An 8,470-nucleotide genomic window follows, 5' to 3' on the forward strand; every position below is an offset into this window, starting at 1 on the left:
TGGAACTGCAGAGTCTGAGCCCCGTGCCCATAGGGAGCCCTGTTTTTCTAGTTGTAGGATTGAGGCCAATTTTTGCATTGACACTTTGATAGTGTTACTTGAAAATCTGCAAACAAGGGCACGAGACTGGGATTTAGGAGACCTTGGTTCAATTCCTGGTTCTGCCACTGACCTGCTTGGTGACCTTGGGCAAGTCACTTCACTTCTCTGTGCCTCAATTTCTCCACCTGTGAAATGGGGATAATGGTACTGACCTATCTTGTAAAGCACTTTGAGATCTAAAGATAAAAAGTACTACATTATTATTTTAAAGAAGACATTGCTTGAAAAGAAAAAATATTTAAGCTTGTTTTTGTGTGACATCTTTTAGAAAGCCCACCATTTCACCTGCTTGCATATTAGAAGTATTTGTGCAGTCCAGGCTGGAAACTTGGGCCAGAGAAAGGAAAAGAGAATTTTGTAAATATTCTAGCTATTTTTACTAACTTTGGCCCTGATCCTGCAAACACTTATGCATGAGCTTAACTTCACTACCACTGAAAACAGGACTACAGCTAGCAGTAAAGTTAAGCACAGGCACAAGTGTTTGCATTTTCAGAATCTTTGACTTCAATCCTTCAGTGAATCCTATGCCCTGGTGGAGTCCCATTGACTTAAATGACTTCATCCTCATACCATCTCATCACTTGCTGGATTGGGACTAAATGGGTGGGTTATCACAGGCTAGGTCAAGGACAAGGGGCACAGCACTGATTTTGATGGGATATGATTATCCTATGTAAGTCTTTTTTGGTTCCTTTTTAAAGCTTGTTACATGTTAATATATTGCACTTCTAGATTCAGGTTGAGAGTGAACCTCTGGACATTGTGTATAGGGAGGGCTGAGAAGGAAAGGATCCCTGTTATAATCCTTCATGAACTCCTCTATTTTCAGTCACTTATAACTAATGATAACATTTTATACTCTAATTGTGCAATTTTATCCATCTTTGCAGATCTGATTGCAGGATCAGGTTCATAATAATTAATACTGAGAATTTTTTATAAATAATGAAAATGGGAAATAAAGTGATCTACAGACTTCTAAAATGGAAAATAATAAATGTACATTCAGCATTTCAAGATTTTAGTTACAGAGCAGGATTTTCTAAACTGCTTTCAAGAACAGTAATACTCAGAGCATATCTGCAGAATTATTAATATATTGTTTCGTTTCTTTTCTGTGCTTTTTTGTCACCAAGGCACTATATAAGAGAAATGGCACCAATGATTATTAATGCTGATAAAATCAACTCTGCAATCTATTTTTGGTCAAACATAGCTATGTATTCCTTGCTTTTGTGTTTCATTGTACCATTTATTACTGGTCATTTATTATCAAATGAAATAGATTTCTTGAAGATCCTCTCCAAAAAATAATATATGGTGATTCTTAGATTGTAGTATATAAATAAATTAAGTTCCATAGCCAAAGAGCACAGTGTGAAAATACCCAAAATACTATACAGCTCTGATTATCCTTCTGAGATTAAAATAAAAGTAATGTAAAGAGAATATAAATAATAAAGTGGATTGAAGAGTAGAAAACCAAAAGGTCAAACAAATAGGATAGAGTTAAACCATGAAAGCAGCCTCATACTGGGAGGCAAGAACCTCCAGGATAAAGAGAGAAGAAGAATCTGCAAGGATGGTGTGGACAGTGGGCGCTCATGCTCTATCCAGTCATCACCACTACCTTTTATAGAGCTCACGGGTGTGGGGGACAATCTTTTTTTCCTCAGATAAGGGGATTATAAGTGTCACTGCAGCTGCTTCAAGTTGTGATGCTTTGGTGCTTCAAAGGTAGGCCTCATACATTGCCCTCCTGTCATTTGCTACCTCTAGTGTTTGAATCTGATATGCTAACATGCTATGCATTATGGGGCATCTCAGATCATGCCTCATAATGCATAACACAATAACATGCTAAATTCAAACACAAGAAACAACAGAGGGTGGACAGAACCACCAAAGGTGCCCACACCTCCTGTGCCTCCTGGTCCCATGCTTCTCCAGTGGTCATGCTCCTCCCCCAAGATACATCTTTGGATCCAAGTTCTGTTGGATCTGAACCCCCGACAGTAAAAACTCAGACTCATAGATCAATGGGATCTGTTTTTATCTCCCAGTTAATGGATGGGTTTTGGGGTCTCTAAGTCCTGAGGCTTCCTGGGAGATTTTCCTGTAAGCCAGTACAAACCAGCATAAAAGCTTTGTGAATTCTTAATTTTTACCAATACTCATAAGATCACAAGAAATGGGCTGTGCTCCCTTTCTCAATCTTGATCATAGTGTTTTTGGGGATGGTGATACCCAGTTTTAGTGGGAGTTGCAGATGCTCTGCATTCAGGATCAGGCCCTCTGACAGAAAACTTGTATCTGGTATCATTCTGACTCCATCTTGCTGCTGCATATTGCTGATGAGTGTTGGCAAAGCAGGAATCACGTCCTGTGGTAATTTAAAGTTTGTTCCTCTCTGGTTAATGGTGATGATTCTTCAGAAGGCCAATGATAGCTCATAAAGGGGAAAGGGTGCCTGGGGCCATCTCTGCAGGAAAGGCTTCTCCGTGACAGCGTTATTGTTTTTCAAAGGAGGAAGCAAGTCACCAAGACCTTGCTACAGCAGTACTTGGTAGCAGATGCCATCCCATGTATACCTGTTCTGATTTGCTGTATTGACACACAGAAGTGAAAAAGTCACTGCACTGTAATACTTTGCCTTACTTGTCCTGAAAGAAAATGTTAACCTTTAGGAAGTTTTATAGAACTTTCAGCTCTAGGGGGAGCTAGATTAGACAGTGTTATTTTTTTTATTTATAGCATACATTCCTACTAGCAGGAGATTCCCCTTTGAAGAATAAAATCAAGGCTCTGAAAGATTTTCTCACAGTTGCAGCCCTGCTTGTTCCCATTTGTGCTGACTGTTGAACATGACATGCATTTCTTATTCTAAGTATTTATATTTGCAAACTAACATGTCAGATACTAGAATCAAAATTTAGCATCACAATGATTTTCTCTGGTTTTGTTACTGTCTCTCTGGAAGGTGGTGTAGACACCAATATCTTTGTAATGTGCAATATTGTTTGGGTAGTTCATTTTATATCAGGACATAGACGCTCATATTTCAAGTGTTACTCTTTATTAATATGCCACACAATGGCCGATGCACGGCATAAATGTCAAAATTGAAAGAACCAGGCAAGAAGTAACAAGTCAATAAATAGAACAAGTTCAAAACAACTTTCCCCTCTTGATAGAATTTCTTTTATGAAGTAAAAAGCACCATAAGAGTCAAACCACATCACAGTTGAAGGCAGTTTCCCCCAGCCAATGTAGTGCTCCGTAACGGGGTAGCTAGCCCCTTAAATGAAATTGGGCCCACTGCTCCTGTTCCAGTCCAAGTCCTCTCTAGTTTTATGGAATAAGGAGGATGGGACTGCCCCTAAGAGTTATAAATGAGAGAGAACAGGAAGACTATAGAGTGCAGAACTAGAGTTCAGGGAGCAAGCTGGGGGTTTCCAGAGAAGTACAGTGTGCTTAGCAGAAGACATAGGCTGAGAGCTGCAGGGAGGGGATATACCTGAAGGAGGGAGCACTGAATGTTTCCCTAGTTGAGCAGCAGAGCCAGATCAGGCTGGTAAAGGCAGGCAGGTGGTGGCAAGTGGGGTGGGCGTCACCTACAAACTTTCCTGACCTGACAGCCATTTTCTAGAGAGGGCTGAGAGCTGCAGAGGGGGATCTTTGAGGCAAGGGTGAAAGTAATATTAAATTCTTACCGGTATGGGGGCCGGCTCTGGCCCTCAGAAGGGGCGGGGCCTCAGGCAGAAGGGGCGGGTCTGGGAGGTCAGCCTCCGCCCGCCAGCCCATCCGCGCTGTCTGGTCCCCGTTGCCCGGGGCTCCGGCAGTGATTTAAAAGGGCCCGGCGCTCCGGCTGCTGCTGTGGTAGCGATGGCGGCGGCCGGGAGCCCGGGGCCCTTTTAAATCGCCGGCCCCGGGGCAGCTGCTGCTTTTGCCTCTTCCCCCGGTGTCGATGGCTGGGGAGGGGGCGGCAAAAGGGGCAATGATGTTAAAGTGCTGCCGACGTGTGGGGGGCAAGGGGCAGCGATATTAAAGCACTGCCAGGGCAAAGGACCTTCCTTACAGTGCTGCAGCAGCAGTGCTTTAACATCGCTGCCCCTTCCCCCCCACCATCAGTGGCCCTGCCAGTAGGGACCCTATCGGCAGGGCCGCTGATGCAGGAGGCAAAGGGGGCAGCAATGTTAAAGCGCTGCCGTGGCTTTGGGCCGGTACCGACTTTTTACCAGTACACCTCGCCAGCCCACTTTCACCCCTGGTCTGAGCTGAAGCAGAGAGAGCTGAAGACTGGGGAGTGATGGAGGGGTGAGCCTGCCCATGTCTCTGGGTCACTAGAACCAAATGTGAGAATGTAACAGGGTGGAGAATTGCCCCAGCTGGAGGGCTTGGAGTGACACATCGTGAGATGTCCCAGGGAGTCTAAAGAGAGAGTTGTATTTAATGTGTTGATGGATTGTGCAGACTTGAAAGACTGAATGTACTACCTGGACTGAGTTGGAGAATTCTGGATTATAGTTATGGTGTATGTGCACAGGGCTTTTTATTTTATTTTATTTTTATTTTTTGTAATGAACCCTATGGGCTATTTATACTTGCAGTGTTTGAATAGAATTACTGGGGCCTCTGAAAGAGAAAAACAGACCTGGAGATACGTGGGTGGCAGCCTGTCCTACAGCACAATATATATGTTTAACAAAGGAAAGTTTTTAATTAAAGAAACAGAACTTGACTTATGTTTAAAATTCAACTGTTCAAGTAGGCAAAAGTCAAAATGCAGGCCCCATAAGAATGGCCATACTGGCTCAGACCAATGGTCCATCTAGCCCACTATCATGCCTTCTGACAGTGGCCAATGGCAGGTACTTCAGAGGGAATGAACAGAACAGGGCATTTATCAAATGATCCATACCTGTCATCCAATCCCAGCTTTTGGCAGTCAGAGGCTAGGAATACCTAGAGCATGGAGATGCATCCCTGACAACCCTGGTTAATACCCATTGATGGACCTATCCTCTATGAACTTATCTAATTCTTTTTTGAATCCGGTTATCATTTTGGCCTTCACAACATCCCTTGGCAATGAGTTCCACAGGTGGACTGTGCATTGTGTGCAAAAGCACTTCTTTTTATTTGTGTTAAACCTGCTGCCTATTAACTTCATTGGGTGACCTCTGGTTCTTGTGTTATGTGAAGGAGTAAATAACATTTCCTTATTCACTTTCTCCACACCATTTGTGATTTTACTACCATCTACTACTTTACAACTGGATTCACTAGCATGGACCTATCCACCTGTGAGGAACCCCAGTGAGTTCACTGCATCAGCAGATCTAGTTGCAGGTGTGATGTTGCACTCCATATGTTTATGGAAATATGCTTGTAAGTGTAAATATGATGTAACTGGAATATGCTTTATGCAAAAGTTGTCTTGTAAGGTATCATTACAAAGCTTATAATCTACTATGTGTGTTATCCTATTTGTATGCATGTATCATTCTTGTATCTGAAGCTAGAAATATAAAATATAACTCTGAGGTCATATTGTAATTATGCAAAGGGTGGACCATTAGTGGTGGTTTGGAAGATTGATGGCTCCCAATGACTAGGACAATTGGTTGTAAATGGTCTGTTTACTTGCAAACCTTCCTAGGTGCATGCGGGCCAGCCCTGGAAGAATGAAGGCTGGGATCTCACAGAACATGTGACCATGTCACCTAGTAATGAACTCCATCTTGAATCTGGTATTTTTCCATTTAGAAGGAGGGGTGAATATGACTGTTTTTAATGTTTCCTCTGAATAGTGTGGGGGTGCCTCAGTTTCCCCTATGCAGTTCTTAAGTATCTAGGTGGTGGGGTAAGGGTGTATGATCATTGCAGAGCCCTAGAGGGCAGGTGTGTGCAGGGTCTGGACACAGAGAATGGCTGACACCCTGTTTCCTGGCAACTGATGGCCTGGGCCCTTCCCCCCTGCAAGGTGAAAGCTAAAGGGTTGGAGAACAAAGGAATCAGGTGACCTCCTGGCCTGGGAAAGGGGAAAGCCTAGAAGAGGAGGGGCTGGAGGGAGTTTCAGTTTGGGGCTGGCTGGGACATGGAGTGAAGGGCAGACGTGGTTGTCTGGCTCACTGCCCCCCAAAATGGACCCAGCTGAGGGGTCCTGTTCTCTGCACCTGCAAGCTCTGTTTTAGACCATGTTCCTGTCGTCTTATAAACCTCTGTTTTACTGGCTGGCTGAGAGTCACGTCTGACTGCGGAGTTGGGGTGCAGGACCCTCTGGCTTCCCCAAGACCCCGCCTGGGCGGACTCGCTGGGGGAAGCGCACGGAGGGGCAGAGGATGCTGAATGCTCCGAGGTCAGACCCAGGAAGGTGGAAGCTGTGTGAGCTGTGTGTCCTGAAGACAGGCTGCTCACAGAGAGGAGACTCCCCAGAGTCCTGACTGGCTTCATGGGGAGCAGTTCCAGAGCATCGCCCAGGGACTCTGTGACAACTGGTGGTAGCTGTGGGATCTACTGCACCCCATGGATGGCACTTCCTGCAGTAAGTGACTGGGGAGCAGTAAAATGAAGTGGGATTGATGAGGACCAGGCGTGCTGAAGGCTCAGAGAGGAGCGGTGTCGGGAGGCGGTTAACCCCGGGAGTGTGTGACCAGAGTGAAGGACTTTTGCAGTAACAGGGTCCCCCAGGGGATTGCAGCGAGCGGTCCCAGGGGCGGAGGAGTCTGCAGCTCGACCCTGGCAAAGAGGTGGTGACCTCGAGAAGGGCTGGCACACTAGGGGTTCTCCCTGGAAACTGTGGGGAGCTGAGAGCACACAGGCCTGTGAGTCCACAACAACTTGGGAAGAGCGGAGTGATGGCCTGACACCGTCTCCTTAAGAAGGACATTGTAACCCTGTGCAGAAAGGAAGGGTTGAGCATTGGAAAGTTCACCAAAGCACAGTTAATCGTGCAGCTGGAGGAGGACGACCACTCTAAGGAACAGATTTCTGACCCCAAATGGGGCTATAGCAGGATCTGGGAGCAGCTGGAGTGGTAGCCAGACATCGCCAAGACTCCTGTCCCAGACCAGATGAGGGTCTTCACGATCGGGTTCCCCATCCGGGGATCGGAGATGGATGGGATTGGAGCTGAGTCCGAGAGAGCAAGAGGACTGTGAGAGACGGCGAGAGCCCGAGAAAGAGCTGCAGAAGCAGCAGCTGCATGAACTGGCGATGGTGGAATGGAGAGGCATAGGGGACCTCCCAGGGGTGAGTGGGGATAGACCCCGGGATGCCAGTTCTGCAGGGAACCTCGAGACTAAATTGCTGCCCTTGGTTAAGGAGGAGGGGATGTGGATGCCCACCTCACTGCCTTTGAGCAGGCTGGCGATTTGAACCAGGGGGACCCTGCGGAAAAGCCCCAGTGTCTAGCTCCCTTGCTGGGTCCCAAGGCCACAGACTCCATCAGCCAGATGGGTGGGGAGGTGGACAGGCTCCCACTCCTGGTCCCAACCTATATGTCTGTGTGGAGTTTCCTGGGGCCAGGCCCCTCGGACCTCCAGTGGGAGCGGAAGGTGATGGTCAATAGGGAGACATTCCTGGGGTGGCGAGATCCTGGGACAGAGAGGACCATTGTCAGGCCCTGGGTGGTGCAGCCTCAGAGGCTGAGGGGCTGTGTTAGCTGGGTGAGGGTCCCAGGGACGAAGCCCCTCGCCCTGCCTATGGCCCAGATCCCTGTGCAGTCACAGGAGGGGTTGGGCTGGCTGGTCGTTGTGGTGCTCCAGGATACCAGCTGCGAGACCCTGTTGTGGGTTGACTGTGTCTCTTTGGGACAGGATCCAGGCCCTGCTCCGGTAACTGCCAAGGGTTTGAATTTGAATCTAGGGAACAAATCAGTGGAGAGGGAAATGGTCAGTGAAAATGCAGATGACCTGGCTGGCAGCAGGGAGGAGCTGCTAGGCTCAGGGTACCTCCCTGCCTGTAACCAGACCCCTGGGGCTCCCCGCCCCCGTGCACACCAGAGAGGGGGCTCAGGCTGGCTCTGATGCAGTGAGGAAAGCAGCGAGCTCGCTGCCTACCACCACTGGGACAGCAAGGGTAGCGCTGAGCACAGTGGGAGCTGAGACCCCAGCTGAGTTTGGGGAGACACAGGCAGGGCAGGGTATCCGTTGGGAGTGGCAGGGTACTTGGTAAGGAAAGTTTGGATGAGCCTAGGCAGCCTTGTGAACTGATGGCTTTGTCAGCAGTGTGGGAAGGCGAGGAGAGTGGAAGATGAGTGTCCCTGTACCTTACCTATTACCTGGGTGGAGAAGTGTGACAATGAAGGAAATGTGCCTGTGTCTGTCAGGGGTATTGACGTGCCTGTGGAGGGAGCTACCCT

The sequence above is a fragment of the Natator depressus genome, chromosome 2, assembly GCF_965152275.1.
Source record: "Natator depressus isolate rNatDep1 chromosome 2, rNatDep2.hap1, whole genome shotgun sequence".
Lineage (NCBI taxonomy): Eukaryota > Metazoa > Chordata > Testudines > Cheloniidae > Natator > Natator depressus.